The sequence below is a fragment of the Pinus tabuliformis genome, chromosome 8, assembly GCF_031772625.1.
Source record: "Pinus tabuliformis cultivar Carrire ecotype Pingquan chromosome 8, CPIR1, whole genome shotgun sequence".
NCBI classification, from domain to species: domain Eukaryota; kingdom Viridiplantae; phylum Streptophyta; class Pinopsida; order Pinales; family Pinaceae; genus Pinus; species Pinus tabuliformis.
This window is the reverse complement of record NC_142294.1, coordinates 310,689,854-310,714,574: the sequence shown is the minus strand read 5'-3', so window position 1 is coordinate 310,714,574 and position 24,721 is coordinate 310,689,854.

Here is a 24,721-nt window from a genome sequence, read left to right as displayed (position 1 = left end):
CACGACATGGGTTTTTGTCCTAGTATAGAAAATTGACTAAGCTCAAAACGGTTTTCCAAAACTAATAATGGTTGAGGAGATACGAAGGGTGCTCTCGAGGCAGTTTGTTAAAATTACCAAACTTTCCAGAATTTTAGAAAAATCCCAGAATTGGAAAATTCGTATTAAATCTTTATTCTTTTAATAGGGGAACGGTTGTACTGTTATACTATGTAATTAGAATTGGTTGGGATTCAATCCCCATATTCCTTGCAAAGGAACAACTTGTTTTAATCATTATGAAAGATTATAAAAGGAGGAATGATGCACGTAGAAAGGAGGATGGTGGAGGAGCTACGCTATAGCAGTGTTGTTGTAACTTTGTTTTGCTGGTATCGCCCTCATTCTGGGTTGGATTTGAATTCACTATGTACATTTGCTGATTTCGAAATGTAATATAAAAGGAGCTGCGCTATGTTTCATTTATCCCGCGTTTAAATTTCTATTTGATGCGTTGATTTAGCTGTTGAAGATTCTTGTTTCTTAACAGGGAAACGAGCTGGTTGGCTAGGGCCCAGCCAACCCAGCTCGTTTACCCCTTTCGTTTTCGTTGCTTGAAAGGTGTGTTAAATTATTTAATTGCAGAAGTGTGGCTTAAATTAAGTTCCTTTTCTTGCACATGAATTTCAGTTTCTGTTAAGGTGTGAACGGATCCGTTTGTGTGAAAGTTAATTTCAGTTCATTTATTTCTGCAATTTCCTTTCCTGATTTTCTTTCACTGGATCGAGCAGGGAGTCTAATCCTGCACCAGTGCACGTTGGTTTCCTGTACTGCATTTTTACATAGTTCATTTTACAACAAGCATTTCATTCTTTTCCCTTACGCAATTTAATTTCTTTCTGCAAACAGTGTCGAGATTATACGGAAGTGTCTTTGGTATTAAAAGTTAAATTCCTAAAATGATTAAAGATGACTTCATAAAATGCACGAAAACACTGTTGCATAATCTTGATTTATTTCTACACTTTACAGTTTCTAGGGAAAGGATTGAAAGTTATCATAGTGAACTTTATTTTCTAAAGTAGGATCTGATTTCAAGCAAAATACCTTTGGTAGAATTTGATTTGCTTTAAGTTTTCAAATCTTGTTCTTGGTTCAGTTGTTTATTTAAATTTTGCAAGGAATTAAAATCATTTCCTTTCGTGTGCAGGTGATTTCCAAAGTATGCTTACATTTGCAATTTATTTTACAGTTAACGCACTTCTTTATTTTCTCGAAATCGATAACTTGGTGTAGGAAGCTCCATTCCGGTACAAGAACCAGTGTCTTGTCATAGGAACAGAGTGCTCTAAGCCTTTTGGCTTTGAGCCCCTACATGAAGAAATAAGTCTTCAGTAAAAGTACAAAGTATACTTTTCACACAGAGTTATGTGCCTGCACTAGTGCAAGTAAATTGCAGTATTGTAGGAACGACTAGTGTGAGAAGGAAAATCGTTAAAAGGTAGGTTGTTTGAAGGGCCCACTTGTTGAAGTTGCCAAGTACTCTACTGAAGATAAACATAGCATTTCATTTAAGCAATCAAGGTTGTTTACAACAGTGTGAGAAGTTCCTTTTATTTCTTTGCAAAGTACTTTCTTTTTATTCTAGTTTCCAGAATGGTGTGGTTTCATTGAATTAACTAGTACAGGCTACCGAGATTCTTCTCTGGCATTTCCAATGCTGCGCCTCTAAGTTTATGAACTCCTGGATTGACAATTAAATGTTAGGTTGTTTATTAAGCCCGACAACAAGTACTGATCCGAAGCCAAATTTCTTCAGATTTCCCGCCTTGGCATTGGACAACTAGCGCTTGATGTTCATCTTCATGGCCTATGCCTAGTTAAAGATTGTAGGAGCTGCGCAGTCAATAGCATAAAGGAACTTTGACTTGTTAGTCTCATGTTCCGCCTAGGGCCCCACCACTCTGTTGATGGTCAACAGAAGCACCCTCAGTGTCAAATCCCGCACACTGGAAATCTCGATCTTCCCACTTTTTGATTTCAGGGCCTCGGGACAATGCTCGGTAAGCAAGGAAGATATTCTTGCCTCGATCAGACGTGACCCATACAAGTTCACTGGATCACCTCTACGAGACAGCCCAGTGATGAAGTAGATGTCTGAATTTGTCAACTCCAGCTCTTGGTCCCCAATGAAAAAAATCTCACCGTTAATGTCCCAAAGGCTTATCAAGTACCAAATCAATTCACGTTGGGTCCGCATCCCTAGTGTAAGGAAAAATTTGAGGAGCCTGCAAGCTCTCAAATCTTCCAGGAAATTTGGATCATTCATTGCTTGGGTATCCACATCTTTGTGTTCTCTTTCCTTCCAATCCACCATTTTCGACAATTTCTCTCCTGCAAAAGCCATTTGTTTAAGCTAGTGATCGATTTTGGCACATAAAATCCAAATTTCAATGGTCATTTCTTGAGGAAAATTGATTTTCCCCTTTCACGGCATCGGCGCGCCTATTTTAGAAACAATCGCACCGGTCGGCGCGGCCAGGTGTGCAAATCACCCTCGGTCGGCACAGTCCCATGCCCGAAAATCATGCCAGCCGAGGGCGAAATTTTTTCTCAAAAACCTCCATAAAAATCCAAAAAAATGGCTAAAAACATAAATGAATAGCATGAAAATGGTGCTCAGGTCTTCGGTTGTTACCTAGAACTAACAGATGGTCGATTGACCTCCCAGATCTCCCGCAATCTACTCCAGAAAAACTAGGGCAAAAGAGGGTAAAAAGTCTTCACTGCAAAGGTAAAATGGTAAATGGTAAAAATATATTTACTTTTCCCCTTCTTATTCATTTTTTCATGAAAATATCAGGGTTTGTAAATATTTTTGACCTATTTTGCCTCAAGGACTCGATAATACACTTTGCCTTGCTTGTGTAGCAACAGGTGATGGATGTTCGATGATGGCGATGAGTCGCATTTCAACTCTTTTCTCGACTCATTAAACTCATATGAAAATATTGTCGAGTATTTTTTCCCTTTTTGACTCGTTAAAGAGAATAAAAACGAGGGGTCTGCTTTCAGCTATTTTCCGACCCTTTAAAAACGAAAAGATGGTCGAGCCCTTCTCATTTCAAACTCGTTAACAGATGTGAAACATCGTGCGTCCAATATAAGTTTACCCCTTTTTCGGGCTGGGAGGAATTATTTACAAAAAGGGTACTCCTTGACTGAAATGGTCAAACGGTTCTCTCAAGTATTGTTTTCTACCTTTTCGGGCTCGAGAGACACAAATGTACGTAAAGGGACCATGCGAAGTTTTCTTTCACGTGTCTTTTTCAAACTCTCTAAACATGAAAAAGATACCGAGTTACACCTTTGTTCGACTCGTTAAACTATTAAACGACATTAGATTAGTCACCATGACGAACACAAGCTTCCCGTTCCTAGGGCTCGTTAAACTTACTAGGTTGGATTCGTCCAAAGGATGAACTTACAGTGCAATCATATGTTATCCCCTTCAAGCTTGCGATTAAAAAATAATTGGGGTACTCGCCAGAAATGGTGGGGGAAATTTGGAAATCTATTAAGTTGTGTCGGCAACTCGATCTTGAACATGACACTCTTTGCTTCATGTCAAGTTGGGATATCCTCCTTTGTATCATTGACCTTCCTGGGTTTGGGCCGTTCATTTTTTCCTTCCATCAGATCTCTGCCACGTCATCATGACCATCGATCCTATAAATCCAAAAGTTGTCAAACTTCCAGTTGTGTCACCGATATGTTCAAGAGTTGTCCTTCTGCGGTTACACTTACCTCTGATTCTCTTTATCATCCAAAATCATTTTGCATCCTCTCGTCTCGCATCGATGATGTGGGATTCATTATGGCCCTCCTTCGACATGGTCACTTTCCGTCGACATCAACTCAATATCCGGGAAGTTGAACGAGCGACTCCCTTCCAGTACCTTAGAGCTTGCATGCCTCAATGGCAAGCTCTTTGCACTCGACGACATGTCCACATCATTGGCTTTCGATCAAGTGATTTCACGGGTGTTCGACTTCAGTTCCTATATTCACATTCTGTGAATTGTGCTGATAGTACCTTGAGGACCATTGTCATTATTGGTGGTTTCTCTCGCGTTTGTTAACAGTTTACATCATTGACTGGTAATCAAGTGACTTTCTAGCATGTTCAAGTTCGACACATCTATTCGCATGCTAGGATCTGTACTTTGATCGGGTCATGTTGGAGCGCAAGACCCTGGACTCATTTTAGAAAAAGTCTAGGTTGCGAAGCAACGTGACATGGTTATGATGATATGCATGTCTCTTTCAGATGGCTGGATGCGACCAGACCATGAGTTATCATATGTGATCCTTCTCATTATTGGATGGCTGCAACCATACCTTGGTTTCATTATGATTCTCTTTAACAGATGGCTGCGCCCATACCTAGATCCAGTTACATGATCATTCTCTGAATGGTTGCATCCATGCCATGATTCATGTATCATTTGACAATGATCTCAGTTTATGTATATGTTTCTGTACTTGCTTGCAGGTTTTTCGATGGCAGACTGGTTCCCCGCATTTCATCCCTCACTCCAGCTCGACCTTCACGCTTTAGGGGGCATCTGTTACACAAAATTTTGTCATTGTCCCTGTACTCCCCATTCCTTGATACTGGAGGACCTCTACAGTGAACCCCGCATGCTTTGCCTTCATGGAGAAACTCCCATTATGTCCCTCTTCATGAGAAAATAATTTCCCTTTTTCACCATTTCCCCTGAAACTTCTGTTTTGCCCAATTTACAAGACCGATGCTCGTGACCTTTGTATCCCCGCGCCGATGTGCAGAGATTAGCACTATTCCCCACGCCAATTGGTGCAACTAAGCTGTGTTCCAGTCTCGCCTATCCTATTATGGAAAGTTTTTTAAATTAGAGCTGAAGCTTCCATCTCTAGAAGCTCCGTAACGGAAGTCTGGTAAATGGTTTGGCCGGATGGGGTCGAGGATGATAGTTTGGGCTCCTTTCCCCTATAATGATGGAACTACCTCAAGGGATAAGTCCTTCTCCCATGAGAATATGATCCATCTCCCATCCATCTTTCTTGTATAAACCTGTGTTGGGCATGGAATCCCCCCAATGCATGTTTTGGGGCTTAAAGCCCGAGTTTTGACCAAATTTTGTTGTAAGAGCTCCACGAATTGCGGGCGCAGGGCGCAAAAATATGATAGAGTTATACGGTTGTCCACCCTAGTTTTGTAATGTAATGTCGGTTGGATATACCTACCCATGGTCCGCGGACCATGGGATTGTATAAATAGAGATAGGCTCTAAGTGGAAGAACATAACTAATAGAATAGGAGCATGAGAAGGCTAAGTGATTGAGTCAAAGTGTAACGTGTGTTTGTGGGTCGTAGAGTAGGAGAAGGCTCTTGTTGGGTCCCTATAATACTAGTGATTACCCCATTACTATTGTAGTTACATCCCTTATTAATATTGTTGTGCCCCTATTATCCCCATATTGTTATTACTGTGCCCCATAGAATCCCTCTATTGTTATTTTTGTGGCTTTATTTGTTAGGTCGGCTGGGTTATATTGTGACTCCTTATACCCCTATATATAGAAAGGAGGTTTTTTCATTTGAATCATCCAAGAATTGTTCATTTATGTAATGTAAAGGAGGTTTCCCCCTCAAAGAGGCTGAATTCTAAGGCTTTGATCTATCTTTTCTATCTTTTCTTGAGCTAGTTTCATAAAATTTGGTATCAGAGCTTTGGATTCTAGGGTTTCGCTACTCCAAATAGGTAATCGTGGCATTTTCACTATAAATTTTTTTCTACAATGTTTCAGAAGCTAAAAAAAAACCATTTGAGAAAAAATCGCGCTGAATCTCGGGTCTGAATTTCAAAGCTTTTCGCGCTATATTTGCGGAGATATGATCTGAGGAAGTTGGTCTTTTTGCAGACTCCTGAATTACATTCCAAACAACTGACCTAGGGAAAATCGTCATAACTTTCTCTCTGAGCATCGGATTGAAATTTCATCAGAAGGTGTAGAAAGAGGATGGACTGTAGTTTCTTGTATATATTTTTTAGAGCCAAAGGTCGAAACAGTGACTCGTGGCATGTCGTACAAGTTCGCTCTACTGAACTAGTCTATAATCAGGTCACTGTGGGAGATTTCATGTAACTCTTCCTTGGAGAATCCAATTTGGATCAGACTGGTGGCATTGGAAAGAGGACACAGAGGGCTATTGCAGATTGCAATTTCAGAACTGGATGATGCGAAAGTACAGAGATACATCAGAGGCAATATCGAGCTCCTACAAAGTGAAAAAAGGTGTGTAGATTCTTTTAAATTTTTGCTTAAGATTGGTTTGAAAATTTATTTTGAAGGAATTCAAAGGGCATAGTAGAGCATTATTATCAGTAACTAATGCCTCGAGGAAAGAAAATGCAAACACCTAGTGAGCAACCTGAAAGCTCTAGCATGACTCATGAAGAAGAGGAAGAAATGCTACATGATATATCAAAATTACAAGAACAAGTGCAACAAATGTCACTCTCAGAAAAGCTAACAGAAGCTAAGATAAATGGCGTGGAATCTAAGATAAAGGGCGTGGAAGCTAAGATGGACGATTTGAAGATAGATTTGAAGACAAATTTGAAGAGAGACATGGCAGATTTGAAGACAGATTTGACAAATTTTCTACAAGAAATACTTACTAATGGTGAAAAGGTAGTAAAGGAAACTCATGATGCGAACAAAAGAAATGTTAATCATGATTTCATAGACCCTAATGTGGGATCAAAGACCCACCATATTCCAAAAATCAATATGAGGAAATTTGATGGCAAGGATCCCGCAAAATGGATATTACAGATGGAGCAATTTTTCGATCTCAATAATGTGAAAAACACACAAAAGGTACGTATTGCAACTTTATATTTGGAACCAAATCAGTTTTTATGGTATCAATGGCTTTGCTCTCGTAAACAAATTATCACTTGGGAAATTTTTACGGAAGAATTGATAGCACATTATGAGGATACAAAAAGCAACACATTTTTAGCCAATTGATAAGTCTCAAACAAAAGGGTTCAATAATGGAGCACATTGAGGAGTTCCAAAAATTGAACATAAGGGTAAAAAATATTCCAGAGGAGCATAGGATTGATGTGTTCATAGGGACTTTAAAGGATAATATCCAACATGATGTTCACCTTTGGGAACCTGATTAATTAGAGAAGGCATTCAGGTTAGCAAGAAAAATGGAAAGCAAAATTATGGAAACCATGAAGCATACCACTCACAACTATAAAGATGGAAGTGTTGTTGCCTCTAGTTTTCCACAACCTATAAGGTTGACGCCACAACAATTGGAAGAAAAAAGAGCAAAAGGGCTTTGTTATAGTTTTGATAGCAAATACACTAAAGGTCATAAGTGTGCTGAGAAGAAATTATTCTACATAGATTGCGAAGAGGAAGAAGAAAATGAGCAAGAAAGGTCAAAAGAAGAGGATATACTCCAGGAACAGAGCCTAGATAAAGAAGAAATGAATCTGACCATATCTTGTAATGCATTGGCGGGAATTACCACTCCTCAAACCATCAAGATAGAAGGACAAATCAAGAAGAAAAAGGTAATAGTGTTGATTGATTCAGGAAGTACCCACAATTTTATTCATTGTAAGGTAGCAAAAGAATTGAATTGCTTCTTATATCCAACACCAGAGTTTCAAGTGATGGTTGCAAATGGAGGAGCAATAAATTTCTCTCGAAAGTGCCATAATATCAAGCTATCGATGGGAGAATATGTCTTGACTAGCCCAATGCTTTCCATTCCAATGGGAGGTGCTGATGTTGTATTAGGAGTCCAATGGCTACAATCCTTGGGTACAATAACTTTTAATTTTCAAGAACTTTTCATGAAATTTTCCGTGGAAGGAAAGGAAGTTGAATTAAGGGGTATTGTAGGGAAACTGGGAAAGATAATAAGCTCTAACAGTATGACAAAGCTTCAAAAAAAGGAACAAAGGGATGTAATTGCACAATTATGTTCGCTAGATGTTTCCACATTGGAATCATCTATTTCTCCAGATCTCCAAAAAGTCTTGGACAATCATTCCAAGGTATTTGAGACTACCAAAGGTCTCCCACCTATTCGTGATCATGATCATGCTATTCATCTGATTCCAGGAAGTGTTCCTCCAAACATCAGGCCGTACAGATATCCCTATTCCCAAAAGAGTGAAATTAAACGTATGGTTGCAGAAATGCTAGAGGCTGGTATAATTCAGCCAAGTCAAAGTTCTTTCTCTGCTCCAGTAGTATTAGTGCACAAGAAGGATGGATCATGGTGCATGTGTCCGGATTATAGGGAGATCAACAAGCTCACTATTAAAGATAAGTTTCCCATTACTGTCATTGATGAATTATTGGATGAATTGCATGGATCAATTTACTTCACCAAGTTGGATCTTCGTACAGGATATCATCAAATCAGAATGAAGACTGAAGACATTCCGAAAACAACATTTAGAACTCATGAGGGTCATTATGAATTTTTGGTCATGCCTTTTGGCCTTACCAATGCACCTTCAACATTTCAAGGTTTGATGAATTCCATTTTCAAACCATTCCTTAGAAAAATTGTGTTAGTACTTTTTGATGATATACTAATCTACAACAAGTCTTGGAAGGATCATGTTGAACATGTTGATAAGGTGCTACAACTATTGGACGAGAAACAATTATATGCAAAAAGATCCAAATGTTTCTTTGGAGTACAAGAGGTGGAATATCTGGGTCATATTGTATCTCATGAAGGAGTTAAGGTAGACCCTAGCAAAATTAAAGCCATTAAGGAATGGAAAATCCCCACATCCATAAAGCATCTGCGAGGATTTCTTAGGTTGACAAGGTATTATCGCAATTTTGTTAAGAATTATGGGAGAATAGCAGCACCTCTAACAACATTATTGAAGAAAGATACATTTTCATGGACTCCAGAAGCAACAAAGGCCTTTGAACATCTTAAAGAGGCAATGTGCCAAGCACCGGTATTAGCTACACCGGACTTCACAAAAACCTTTATTGTGGAATGTGATGCTTCAGGAAATGGAATTGGTGCTGTTTTAATGCAAGATGAAAGACCCATTTCTTTTGAAAGTCGTCTAATCAAGGTAAATTTTTTACACAAAGCTATTTATGAGAAGGAAATGTTGGCAATACTCCATGCACTTAAGAAATGGCGACCCTACCTAATGGGAAGACACTTCAAGGTAAAAACGGATCATGATAGCCTTAAATACTTTTTAGAACAAATATTATCCTCTGAAGAGCAACAAAAGTGGGTCAAAAAGATGTTGGGTTATGACTTTGAAATCATCTACAAAAAAGGGAAGCAAAATGTGGTGGTAGATGCACTCTCAAGAAAGGATGAGGATGTGGAAGCATTGTTGTGTGCCATTTCTATTATCCAACCAGATTGGATAAACGAAGCAAGGGAGAAATGGAAGAATGAAGAAGAAGTGTGGGCACTTATTCGAAAGTTACAACAAGATTCCGGTACGTCTAATACATTTAGCTGGCAAAATGATTCTTTATGGTACAAAGATCGCTTATACCTCTGTAAGAATTCTCAACTAAAACAAAAGATTCTTATGGAATTGCACACTTCTCCCTTAGGAGGGCACTCAGGATTTTTAAAAACTTACCACAGGGTTAAGAAGGACTTTTTTTTGGGATGACCTTAAATCAGATATTCAAAAATTTGTGGTGGAATGTTTGGTTTGCCAACAAAATAAAGTTGAAATAATTAAGACACCAGGTATATTACAACCTTTATCCATTTTGAGCCAAAGTTGGGAGGAGGTTTCAATGGATTTTATCATAGGTTTACCCAAGTCTGAGGGAAAGAGTGTCATCATGGTGGTAGTTGACAGACTTACCAAGTATGCACACTTTTGTGCATTATCACATCCATTTAAAGCCAGTACAGTTTCTACTGCATTTATGGAAACAATTCAAAAGCTACATGGAAACCCAAAGATTATTGTAAGTGACAGAGATCCCATTTTCACTGGAAATTTTTGGACAGAATTATTTTCTTGTCTTGGTACTCAGTTAGCTCATAGCTCATCTTATCATCCTCAATCTGATGGGCAAACTGAGATAGTAAACAAATGTTTGGAAGGATATCTTCGTTTCTTTGTATCTGATAAACAGACACAATGGGTCAAACGGTTGCCTTTGGTTGAATGGTGGTATAACACTTCCTTCCATACAACAACAAAAATGACCCCATTTATGGCACTTTATGGATATTAGCCACCATCCATCACATCATATTTAAGAGAAAATTATAAGGTTCAAGCAGTGGAACATCACATCGAACATCAACAACAAGTCCTCCAACTCTTAAAGGATAACCTCCTGTTGGCACAGAATAGAATGAAACAACAGGCAGATCAACATCGCAGTGAAAAAAGTTTTGATGTAGGTGATTGGGTATTCCTACGGCTACAACCATATAAGAAAATGTCCCTCAAGCAAGCTAAGAAGGATAATAAATTATCACCAAAGTGTTATGGTCTGTACAAGGTGTTGCAAAAGATTGCTACTATGGCATACAAATTGGAGCTTCCTGCAGCTTCTCGATTGCACCTAGTTTTCCATGTTTCATGTTTAAAGAAGGTTATAGGCGACAAGTTCCCAGTTCAAACAAAATTGCTAAAACTTGACTAGGAAGGAAAAATTATATTGGAACCGGAAGCAGTCACAGGAAAAAAACTCGACAGCTATGAAATCGATCAATTTTGGAGTATCTTATCAAGTGAAAGAACTTATCCGCTGAAGATTCCACATGGGAGGATGAGAATTTTATACAGAAGCATCCAGAACTACTCAAGCATTGAGGATAACACTTTTTTGAAGGAGAGGGGCATGTTGGGTCCCTATAATACTAGTGATTACCCCATTACTATTGTAGTTGCATCCCTTATTAATATTGTTGTGCCCCTATTATCCCCATATTGTTATCACTGTGCCCATAGAATCCCTCTATTGTTATTTTTGTGGCTTTATATTATTATTGTTAGGTCTGTTGGGTTATATTGTGACTCCTTAGAGTCCTATATATAGAAAGGAGGTTTTGTCATTTGAATTATCCAAGAATTGTTCATTTATGTAATGTAAATGAGGTTGCCCCCTCAAAAAAGCTGAATTCTAAGGCGTTGATCTATCTTTTCTATCTTTTCTTGAGCTAGTTTCATAACAGCTCTACAGCTGAGTGTGCAGAGGCCTAGTAGTCCACAGTTGAGTGCGTGGAACCATGAAGCTGAGTGTGCAGAGGCCTGGTAATCCACAGCTGAGTGTGTGGACCCCTGCAGTTGAGTGCACAAGGCAAGTCGAGTCCGTAATCATGGAAAGAATCAATAAAGAGAAGTTTTTCTATAATTCTGTGTATCTAATCTAGTGTGTTGCATGAATGGATGTAATTTACAAGTATACTATTTATTTACTGCACGAACTTGTATGAAGGTTTTATGTTGTTAAGTATAACCTAAAGCACTCAAGTAGGCAAAGATAATTAACTAATATTGGAATATAAGCAAGGTTTTGGGTAATAGCACAGAGCGGGGTGCACAACCCCTGGGTAAGGCTGCGCGAAGGCAGTATATCAGGGCGCGAGGAACGGGAAAGTGCGCGTAGACAAACCGTGGACCAGTCGAACTCATCAGACATCTCTAGGGTGCGGAAACCTGGTTCTAGCACCCTCTCATACTACTTCGGTTGAGACCTCAGTCCACGCTCCGTAGACTGTTGCCGAAAGGGCCAGTAGTACTGGGATTTGTTTGGCTAATTAACTTTGAACCTGGGTCAGGCCCCAACATGCCAACAAATGGTTCTGTTGTCAGGATCGGGATTTGCATAGAGATGTCTAATGTCGTATCACTGGAATCCCACAAAGAAAGGAATTTAAGAGTGGTTGGACAGAAAGATTCACAAGTTCGCGACGCAAGAAAACAAGAATCCACGATTATTAAAGGAAGAGTGGTTAGATTGCTATTTGTATACAAAAATTCATGAAATTTTCTTTGCATCCTTCCCTATTGAGTTGTACGAGTGGATCGTGAGGCTAGCAGATAGCCAAGGAAGGTGTAAACTCGACAAACCTATTGTGTGGACTGCAGAATTGGTGCGTAGACTGGAAGCATCGGAAGATAAGATCGTGCGTGCTATCGATCACTGGTTGGATTGAATTATAGGAGGGTTCATCATTGAATTCGCTATAGATACTTCAGTCAACTACAACAAGGTAGAATGACGCTTCCTCAAGGAACTGCAAGGTAAGTACGTTAAATCTTTGAACACTTGGATTAAAATGCTACTGTGTGAAAAGCGAGTTATGCAAATAAATTGATGTTTGGGGCTACGTGGAGTGGGAGGATCTACAGAAACAAAGGTAGCACAAAACTAGAAACTAGCCCCTTGATTTCACCTCCGTGAGGAGGTGAAGAAGAGCTCGCGAAGGTTTCACCAAGAAGTGCGATCAATCTGATAAAGTAGAGAATTCCACGCATACCACCCCCACCCACACCACCACCAGTTTCACCATATTCACCCCTGACTTCGCCCATACCACCTCTGCCACCACCGCGAAGCAGTATGGCCAGCGCGATAAAGCTACCAGTGTTCAAGGGAGTAGGGAATGAAGATTTAGACCAATTTTGGTTCATGGTAAAAGCTGTATGGGAAGCACAGGGTGTCACAGACGATAATATAAAGAAGGCAACATTTGTCAGTGCTCTGTAGGATCGTGCCCTGACCTGGTACATTAAGCAGTCCAATGACAATCCGAATGCGGGGATAGCGGATATCCAAGTTGCGTTAAACAAGGAATTTAACCGGTCAAAATCAAAGCCACAGTCGATCATTGGATTCAAGGAAATCACCATGCTACTAGGCGAAACCTCATGGGAGTTGGATCAAACACTAAAGTGCACAATTCGCGAAGCGAACATGACCTTAACAAATGGGCAACACTTGGAATGGTTTGTAGCCTTGTTAACACCGCATCTACAGAACGCGCTGTCGCAACAAAGGCTAACCACTTAGGCTGAGGCTTTGGAGGTCACGATGAGATTGCATGAGACTCCGATACAAGATCCTAACCTGGGAGTCCAGCAGATTCACACATAGTTGAAAAACTTGTGCCTTGAGATGCAGAGTTTGAAACAAGACAAGATGGCTCGTCCAGAAGTGCGCGACGAGGTATGGTGCATAAAGTGCAAGGGCCAGGGGCATGACAAGGACCACTGCCTGGTGTTCGCGAATTACCTCGCGAGAGGAGGACCAATTCCATTAAGACTGGAGGCACAAGTAGGACCAAGCGTGGCACCTACATTATGGTGTGTGATTTTTCAGATAGGAGGAAAACATGCTACAGATAACTGCCATCTACTACAGAAGTATATGCAGAATTCCCAACAGTTGTTTTGTAATTTTTGCAGGTCAGTAGGCCATGATGAGCACACTTGTAGAAGTTATGAACTGATGATGGATCAAACTCCTACCTACAGAGTTCAGGCCGAAACACGGCCCCTCGATCAAAATGCAGGAATGGCGCACACAGGATTTCAGGGGCGCGGACAAGGCCAAGGTGGAATGGGACTAGGAAGAGGTTGTGGACAGTTGATATGTTACAGTTGCAGAGGGTTGGGGCATTATGCCCGCAATTATACAAATCCAACGAGACTATCATGCTTATGTTGTACGTAGTTTGATTATGAGACAGAGGACTGTGCCACACTGATAGTGAGGTTGCGCGATAAAGGAGCACTCCAGCCTTCCCCAAATTAGAACTTGCAAATGATGAGGTCTGAGTCGCGAAAGGAAGACCCTAATGTAAATATTGTGCTCCGGAGTGGTATTACGACAGGGGATGACAAAGGCAAGTAGCCCGAAGAAAGTACCTAGGTTCGCAAGGCTCCAACAAAGGAACCAAAATTTGATTTGGAGCGCGCTAAGGAGACATTCATGGAAGCTAAGAGGAGCTTCATAGATGCCTCCACTTCAGGAAGTAAAGACAGACTGGAGGCAGAAATGGACCCATCGATGCTCACTACATTCTTGGAGACATGCATGAAGTTGTTGCACGACAACAAGGTTATGAAGGGGCTACAAGAACTCATAACTGGATGTGTTGGGACCGCGCAAGGAGAACCGCGCGTAGTCTGAAAGCTTGGGAAGCACATGACATGAACAGGAAGGGAGATGAGATGGACCATGCAGATCAGGGAATATGAGATGGATCAAGTGATTCTGGATCTAGGATTGGATGCGAACATCCTGCCAAAGCAGACATGGGAGTGCATGGGCAGCCCTGCGTTGCGATGGTCTCCTATCCAACTGCGAATGGTGAACCAGCAAAATATCCTACCTATGGGGAGATTGCAGGGAATCACAGTAGATATCGAAGGAGCGAGCGCGCTAGCGATTTTGAAGTGATAGAGATTGTTGATGACATCAATCCCTACCCCGCGCTACTGGGAATAGATTGGGCCACTGACATGAATGGAGTGATAAATCTAAAGAAGTGCAAGATGATTTTTGAGAAAAAGTCACTGCCTGTAGTGGTACCTTTAGACCTTGCGGAAGGATCGCGCTACATAGAGCCAGTGCGTGACTACGACAATGACGATGATCTAGACTGTATCTACAAGATAATTGCGCACAAGCAAGACTGGGTAAATCATCCCGCGGATGGCCAAATCTCGTGAGAGTGTGAAAGCTCTTGTACATCAGATTCTGACGAAGAGATAGAACGATGGAAGAACCGGTTACATGAGGTAACCACGCTCAATTGTGACATGAAGACAAGTTCACTGCACTGCGTAGCAACAGAGGTAAGAGATCTGCCTACGTACGGCGGGTTAGGTGAAGTAGAGGAGTTCCTGAACAAATTTGAAGAAGTGCTGGAACAACAACGTTTAGGCTCTTTGAAATGGGTACTGCGCGCTACGTCCGCAAGGTGGTGGGGTACGCACCAGAAGAGTTTTGAGGACTGGCACGACTGCTGAAGGATGATGTGCCTATGATTTGGGAAGCCTCAGATGTGGTTAAAAGACAAGTATGATGGATGAAACGGCCCGTGGACCCACCTTTCTAGGCGGGTACAAGAATATGGTTCGAAACTTGTAGGAATGCACACAATACTCGCAGTAGGAGACATGATCGAGACGCAAGTGCGGGCAAGACAATGGCGCAAACGACCCCTCTGGCTAGGACCACGAAATATGGAAAGACTAGGTGCACAGAAGGATATCCATGTAGAAGCCTTTAACAAAATAAGAGAAGAGATGAACAAAGTCCACAATATAAAGCGAACTAGCTGGGACCTGTGCATACCAGTGGCTCTATGGGCTTATAGGACCACGTGCAAAACCCTGACCGTGCAGGCACCTCCGAAGCTAAAGTATGAAGCGAATGTTGTAATCCCCATGGAGCATTGAAAGCCTAGTCCATGCATAGTAGCACCAATAGATACGATGGTTCGCGGAGCTTGGAAAGAAGGGACCACACAGCCACAAGAAGCAGAACGCATGGGACTTGAGGAATAAATCCAACAGGGAAATTTTAGGCTCCAAAAACTTGAAAAAGAAAGGGTGTGATTAAGGAGGAAAAGCACTTTGGTAGAAGCAGAAGTCAAGAAGCTGGAAGATGAGATAAGGGACGATTTTCTCGATAAGAAGACCACGGTGATAAAACAGGGTGCGCACGATCATGCTAACAAGTTTGAGGACTATCACCGTGAATTGATCAGTATGATGCCTTGGCTTGGACCGCATATTACTAAGAGAATTAACTAGGGTGATGCGCTGCAGAGGATAAGGTGCGCAACACCGCCAGTAACAATAAAAGGTAGGTATTTCCCAAGAAGAATGCTGGATGACCAGAAGGAATCGCACACAGGTGGCGTGACCACCTAACTAGCTGAGGGAGGAACAGTCTTAGCGCTCCAAGTAGTTGAAAGGAAGCATGGGACTATAAACTACTCTGCCCGGAAGCTGCGTGAGGTTGGAGCTGCGCGCAGAAACAAAAAGTCACAAGATCTGCGCCCGCGCACAGGGGGCTGCGTTGTCGCGTGGGTTGGCTAGAAATTGACCGTTGAAGTCACTATTCATGATGGGATGCTCGACTTGAGGCTAAATGGAGTGGGCGGCAGGCATTTAAGACGTGATTTATGGGCAAGATTTGGAAAAGTCTACCGCCAAGGGAGCATTAATGAACTGGATTTGGGGTGAACGGTCGAATTCAAATTCAAAAAGCGCTATAAAATACGAAGCGCTGCCTAGCAAACAACACTTGGTCATTTGCGAATTGAGTGATTGAGCAAAGCCCTGATTGTTTTGAGCTGAGCGTTCATTGAGCCCTTGAGTTCGCGAGTGCTAGATTTTTGGACGAATACGATGGAAACAACTGAGGATGTTATGGAGATAACCGAAATGATCATCGGAGAGGCCGTGCAAGCCCTAGCAGTGGGAGATCCTCCGGAAGGAGCCAGGATTGTGGCATAAATCTCGAAATCACTGCGCATGCCCAGACCCAAGAAGGATAAGCAAGCGATGGTTCTCATACATGTGTCCCCGCAGAAACCGCTGCGCACCAAGCCGTCAATATAGGAGAAGGGGAAAGTTGTCACCATAGAGACCGATGAAGAAGAAGAAGACCTAGCGGACCTAATCATCACCGAAGATGAGGATGAAGGCATGGAGGAGGAAACTCAACCTGCGCACCCCCTGACAAAGTTGCTTGCCTATGTCCCCCCGTGAAAAGGAAAGGCTAAAGTGCCCAAGGACTTGGACGAGACCAAGAGCTCGCTCCAGACCCTGCTCCTCCCAGACAACATTATTTTTGAGGGCACGCACCTGGGACGGGTGCTGAGCCTAAAATTTGAAGATTGGGACCTTGCTGACCACGAGAAGTTCCCTCACCTTGAGACTAGGAACCTCATGAAGCCCAAGCAGAACACTATGGCGGGAGTGACAGAATTAGAGCCACGGAAGTGGTTGCGCGGAGTGGAAAAGGCTGGGCTACTAAATCTGCTCTGCGTGCCACACTTCCACCAAGCACCAATAACCATTTTCGTCATTGGGAAGCTGCTATGCCTGATGCATGATGGGTGTTTGTGGCTGGAGGAGCCCATCCCCATCACGGCAGACTTGATTCACCGCGTTTCTTGACTTCCATGCAAAGGAGAAGACCCCGCGGTCATATCGGAAGGGAAGAGCAGTGACTTGGACATCGTGGAGGCCATGAAGAAAAAGTACAATCTAAAGCGTTGAAAGAGCAGGTGGACACGACACGACACAAGGAATCAGTCCTAAAGGCACACGTTTAGCCTTGGATCGACGAGACCTTCACCATCACAATAGAAAAAGAAGGCAAGCTCGCACACATGCATGGGATGCACGTACTGATGCAGAGAAGCACTCTCGACACAGAGGTCTCGGAACAACATATGCAACAAATCCATTAGGTAGCAGCTTAGTGCACTGCTGACCTTGCCACAGTTCGAGAATAGTTGGAGGGAATCCACGCAAAGATCTCCGCGTCGACAAAGTGACTCGAGGGCGAGTCACGATGTTTATGTTGGGGGCCTGTTGGGCATGGAATCCCCCCAAAGCATGTTTTGGGGCTTAAAGCCCAAGTTTTGACCAAATTTTGTTGTAAGAGCTCCGTGAATTGCGGGCGTGGGGCACGAAAATATGATAGAGTCATAGGGTTGTCCACCCTAGTTTTGTAATGTAATGTCGGCTGGATAGACCTACCCATGGTCCGCGAACCATGGGATTGTATAAATAGAGCAAGGCTCTAAGTGGAAGAACAGAACTAATAGAATAGGAGCATGAGAAGGCTAAGTGATTGAGTCAAAGTGTAACATGTGTCTGTGGGTCGTAGAGTAGGAGAAGGCTCTGCAGCTGAGTGCGCAGAGGCCAGCTGAGTGCGTGGACCCCAGCAGCTGAGTCCGCAGGGCGAGTCGAGTCTGTAACCATGGAAAGAATCAATAAAGAGAAGTTTTGCTATAATTATGTGTATCTAATCTGGTGTATTGCATGAACAAATGTAATTTACATGTATACTGTTTATTTACTGCATGAACTTGTATGAAGGTTTTATGTTGTTAAGTATAACTTAAAGCACTCAAGTAGGCAAAGATAATTAACTAATATTGGAATATAAGCAAGGTCTTGGGTAATAGTGCATGGCGTGGCGCACAACCCCTGGGTAGGGCTACGCGAAGGTAGTATATCAGGCCGCGAGGAACGGGAAAGTGTGCAAAGCAACCTGCACGCAGGGACAAACCACAGACCAGTCGAACTCATCAAACATCTCCAGGGTGTGGAAACCTGGTTCTAGCACCCTCCCATACTACTTCGGGTGAGACCTCAGTCCGTGCTCCGCGGACTGTTGCCAAAAGGGCCAGTAGTACCAGGATTTATCTGGCTAATTAACTTTGAACCTGGGTCAGGCCCCAACAAGCAAACAACCTCCCTTCTTCCCAAGCACAGACTAGAGTGTGAAAATCAGAGTTAGAGTTTTGGCTGAGTGTGAATATACTATTTTAGACAAGCACGGTATTATTAGTTGTAGCCATCTAGTTGTGTGAGGGAGACTTGTGTTTGGTTTGGAGTGAAGCCTAAAGGGAAGAGTCTTTAAACTATTTTTGTTTGAAGCCACCATGAAATGCTAGCGGAAGTGTGTGGGAACCTGGTCTTGTCAGAGGAAGAATGCAACGTCAAGACGAATGGTTGTAATCTCTCTTTGATACTAACATATGCAACTATCGATTGATTTCCTACATGTTTTGTAATATTACATATTCATGGCTTAATGTTTCTTGACTTATTAAGTAGGTTGAATTGTAATTTGTCTATTATTATGTTTGTGTGCTATTGTTGTTTACTTGTTTCAGGAGCTTGAAGAAGGAAGCGAGAGATTGCTGGAGCGAGCAAGCGAGGACATCATCAAGTAGGATAAGCGACCAAGAGGTAGGCCCTCTTGATTGATTCTAAACTAAGGAAATCTTCCATAGAATGTATCTGTTGTGGCTAGACCCATTATCGGGCTAGAGGAATTCATTCGTGTCCGCACTTATAATTTTACTTCACCACACTTCTATGGAAAACACAATAACAAATTCCTAAATTATTTTTCCCTTGAATTAAATTAGGAGAAAATTGTAATTCCACATCATAAGACAACTTGTACAAGTTAACTAAGTTAGTTTCACTTAAATGGGCCAGTTAATTCGAGTTGAGGCCCTAACTTGAGTCATGTAGAGTGGTTCCTAAATTTTAGGAGCCTAGGTTGTGTTTAATTTGAGTTGTAATAATTTATTCAGTTAAACTAGTTCTAACTATTGGAGGAACTAGTAGGAGGTCTAGCAGTGGGGTGAAACTTCATGTGTTCAACCATTTAACTGATAAATCAGTCACAATTAACTCATGCATGCATGAAATTCAAGTTACCCAGTTGAGATTGGAGTTCAAGGGCAGTGTACTATCAGTTGTATAATTTTTCGAGTTGTATAGGTGGTGCATGCAGTCAGAGAAGGGCCTATAAGGATTGCAAAATTCAAGATGAATAATTTCCTATTTAGTAGGAGCCTAATTCCCAAGGAAACAATGCAAGGAAATAAGAGCTTGGCAGGCAACAAAATTGGCTATGTATTGGCCAATGTGACCTTGTGAGGCAGTGAGATAGATTGTACTTGCACAAAGATTGTTTAGGTTGAACAAACATTGTATTTTATTCTCTAATTTTCTAATCTAATGCAATATACATATATGAAGGGGTTTTGAGCAGTAAGCTTTCTCGTTAGATAAATCTCTGAGCATATGTGATTGAATATTGTCTCATGTTTTGTGATTTCTCGATCGATTAATTGTTTTTGTTGATGAGTAGAGTAGATTCAAGTATTTTGTTTTAGCATATTACGTAAGAAGTTTGAATCTACAAGGAATTTCTACATGGTATTAGAGCAGGAATCATAACAGAAGAGAGAATTCGAAGTTGTCTTTGCAGGTGGATCAAATTTGCAATATCATTCTTTAGAGCCATTAGGATGTTGTTCTATGGGTTGAGACTCAAGTATGCCCTTGAGGGTAGCTCAAATTATATTGCTTGGAAGGACAAGATGGAGGTTGTGTTGGAAGATAACGAGTTGAAGGAATTTATAGACAATTATATTACTAAGCCTCCAACAACTAATGCTTAAGATCTGGCAGAGTGGAAGAAATGTGTGGCAAAGCCAAGGAGGATCATGCTAAAAGGAGTTCGAGATCATATTGTCTCAAATCTCCACGGGAAGGATACCCCATATGCAATGTAGGAAGCCTTGATAGACTTGTTTCAGAACAACCATGACCACAGGAAGCTGGCACTGAAGGACACGCTTTGGAAGATCAAGATGGAGAAGGGCGACACAATACCACAATACCTGAGTAGGTTCACCCAATGTCGAGATGAACTTGGGAGTGTTAGTATTACAATTGAAGATGATCTAGTAAGCCTAACACTTCTAGGCCTTCCCAAGATTTAGCACAACTACAAGGATTCGATAAATGGGAGGGAGAAGCTACCAAACTGGGAGCAATTGTGGTCCAACTTGGTAAACTAGGAGATTAAGCGGAATACCAGAGACGAAATCTCTTCCAAAGAAGAGGAAGAGGAATTTGCATTAGTCAGCAAGGGAAAGAAGGCCAAAGGGAAGAAGTCCCAAGGTGATGTTATTTCCAGCCAAGAGGCCAAGCATAAAGACTTGTCCAAAATCAAGTGCTTTCACTGCCATGAATTTAGGCACTATGCCACAAAATGTCCACAAAATAAGGCAAGCAAGAAAAAAATGTAGTAGTAGCAACAAGTGAAGCTCTAGTTTCACAATTCGAGCTTGATTTTACTTTCATTGCATGCATGGAAATCCTAGTAATGGGAAGCATGTGGTATCTGGAGAGTGGTGCCTCGTTCCACATCACAAGGAATGGAGATTTCTTCAACGACTTGGAGGAGAAAGACCTCAAGCAGAACATTGAGTTTGGAGATGATGAAATGCATAGCACGATTGGTATTGGTACAATTACTTTCCAAAGGGACTCAGGCTCCCCTCTCAATCTCAAAGATGTGTTGTTTTTTCGGGTCTAAATAAGAGTATTGTCTCTGTAGTTGTGTTGGAAGACTGTGGTTACGATGTGATATTTAGCAAAGGGAAGGTTTTCCTTAGACACATCACCACAGGACATGTGAAGAAGATCGTTGTGTGAGTCAAGAACATGTATGAACTTGAGGTAGAAGATGCATGCAGATCCTTGAGGATCAAGACAAAGGTTAGAGACTTGGTGGTTGAGAGGGATCATGATTTACCTCTCAAAATGGAGCCTCAGAAGTAGCCTCAACAAGTTGTGGAGCAACCACAAATGGAGAAGTAGAGAGGAGACAAAGTGGAAACGACCACTCAAGTAGAGACCCCTAGTAGGGGGGAATTTCGAGCTAAATGAGTAGAGGGAGCACATGCAACCATACCTCCAGGTGTGAAGTGGGCGATGTGAAGCAATAGTCCCAATAATTGCAGAAATATGGGCAGGGTCCATTGAGGTGTTTTTGTCTCATGAATCATTACCTTGCTACAGGGACCCATAATATTCAGTGGCAGGACGATCAATGTCAGTCATATACTGAAGAGTGCAGAGCAGAGTTGACAACAGAGTAGGAGTCTTAGTAGAAGAGTCAACAACAACACAATTTTCCCAGTAGACAGTTGCATATTGATTCAGTGATTATTTTTATTTATTTTCTTTACTCTCAGTTGCAGAGGTTATAGTAGCAACAACAAAAATGAGAGGTGTTGCATGCAATACATTCCAAATGTGTTGGATAGGGGTAGATATGAATCCCTTTCTTGCTGAAAGGGAGTGTTGAAAATGCAACAAGAAATTCCTAAATTAATTTTCCCTTGAATTAAATTATGAGAAAATTGTAATTCCACATCACAAGACAACTTGTATGAGTTAACTAAGTTAGTTTCACTTAGTTGGGCTAGTTAGTTTGAGTTGAGGGCCTAACTTGAGTCACGTAGAGTGGTTCCTAAATTTCAGGAGCTTAGGTTGAGTTTAATTTGAGTTTTACTAATTTAATTCAGTTAAACTAGTTCCAATTGTTGGAGGAACTAGTAGGAGGTCTAGCAGTGGGGTGCAACTTCATGTGTTCAACTATTTAGCTGATAAATCAGCCATAATTAACTCATGCATGTATGAAATTTGAGTTACCCAGTTGATATTGGAGTTCAAGTGCAGTGTACCATCAGTTGTACAAGTGGTGCATGCAGTCAAGGAAGGGCCTATATGGAATGCGCAATTCTGGATGAGGAATTTCCTATTTAATAGGGACATAATTCCGAAGGAAACAATGCAAGGAAATAGGAGCTTGGCAGACATCAAAATTGGGTAAGTATTGGCTAGAGTCAGCTTGTAAGACGGTGAGGTAGATTGTACTTGTGCATAGATTGTTCAGGTTGAACAAGCATTGTATTTTATTCTCTATTTTTTTTATCTAATGCAATGTACATATATGAAGGGGTTCTAAGCAGCAATCTTTCCCCTTGGATAAATCTCTGAGCATATGTGATTGGATCTTGTCTTATGCTTTGTGATTTATTGATCAATTAATTGTTTCCGTTGATGAGTAGAGTATATTCAAGCCCTTTTTTTAGCATATTACACAAGAAGTTTGAATCTACAAGGAATTTCTACACCTTATCCCTTAGGATTTGGTGTTTTGGTCTTCCTGTCTTTCAAGAGATTTCAGTCTCATGACTACTTCCCTTATCTTCTCATACAATATTTTGAGCCATATGCCATGTGAGAACCCCCGCTATGTCCTTTTCCATTCTTAAAGGACTATGCTGCTGAAGAGGGGTCTTTGGGTTAGGCGACGCGACCTTGCCATGAGAGGGCGTCGATACCACTGGGCCATTCTTTGGAGGATTATTCTCCTTCATTTCTCCCTCCTCCATTTCTTCTTCTTCATCCTCACTTTGACCATGTTCTTATTCTTCTCCTAGCGTTTCTCATTCTCACTCAGTTCTTTTTCCTTTTCTAACACATTAAAGGGATTAGACGATGGTTTCGCCGTGTTATTTCCTTTGTTCGTTGGAAATTTATTTCCTATTGAAAAACCCTTGTTTCCCTTCCTTCTCTGAGTTTTCCATTGTTCTTTAGCTGGCTGAGGTTCCCCAGAACCTTTGGATGGAGGATTATTCGAACAATCCCTAGCAAAATGACCATATTCATGGCAATGTCGACACTTGAAGGGGATTTTTTCGTAGTCCAAAATGTGCTTGTGCGTCCATTCTCCCAGGGTTAGATTAACTTCTGCTGGAATCCCTTTCTCCAGGTCCACCTCGACCTCCACACAAATATTTGCATAGGAAAACTTTGATCCCCTCGATTCAACTTTATCAATATATTTCCCAAACCCATTGCAAATCGCCCTTAAACAGTCATCAATCCAGCATGACAGTGGGAGGCGAGGGTGCTTCACCCACACCAAGATAGCTGTTGGAACATCTTCATTTGGGTTGAAGTCTGGTGTCCACTTGTTTAGATACATCCCCTGAGACCCAAGAAAATAAGAGCCGTTACAAAATATTACATCTCTATCCTCTCGAAGCTCGAAAACAAATGCGAAAAACCCATTTCCAACTACAAAAATTGCTATATTACCTTTCATATTAGTTTTTCAGGTGCTCTCAATCCATGATTAAATCATTCTCGGAGAGAGACACATGCCCGTGAATTTTTCAATCAACGCTCGTTCAGAATAAGCCAACATGGCTCGCTTGACCCCAATCGACAACACAATGTATTATACTACCTCGTTTCTTTTCATGAATTTCAATTGATGCTCAACAAGTTTTTGATGCTTTGGAAGGGGGGCACCAATGCTTGGAAGGCCACAACCTCTTCTTCTGACGAAATAGTGGGGAAGGGAGGAGGAGAATCCCCCTCCGCAGACACCATCAAAGTTAGGGTTTTTGTAGCGGTTCAGAGTGGAGCAGAGGGCGTATTTTTATAACTAACATTTTTTTATTTACAATATATTTAATTTCTATTTTAAAAGTGACACTTGTCAAGTCCACGTTGAGTATGGATGGAATCACACATTTCCCTTATATTGGCTGCACAATGCACCTTTGTTTTCACGATTAGTACTTTTATAATATACATATTAGCTAATTTTTTTCGAAAGTAAGGAAATAGGTTAATAGCCTTGATTCCAAGGCATTCTATAGGAGTGAAAGTTTACCCTCTTAAGGAACACTACTAAGTTATTCTAGGTGATGTGGTTTTAGAATTTCATTTAAACTTTTATTAAGAATTTGAGGCATGGAAAATACTATCTAGGCTAAGGATTTTGCAATTATTCACCATTAGATAGAAAAAATAAATGTGCTTGTAGCTTCTAGAGATAACCCATAAACTTGGAGTCTGATGTAGAACACATGGACCTAATATTTAAGAGCTATCTTTCTTTCTCATAGTTACACATTCAAATCTAGAGAGGATAAAGATATGTACACCTCCATAGACTTTAAGAGTAAAATCATTACACAAGGGGTTTCTTGCCCCACAAACAAGGGGACCTCATACACTAATATGGTGTTTTAAAATATTTA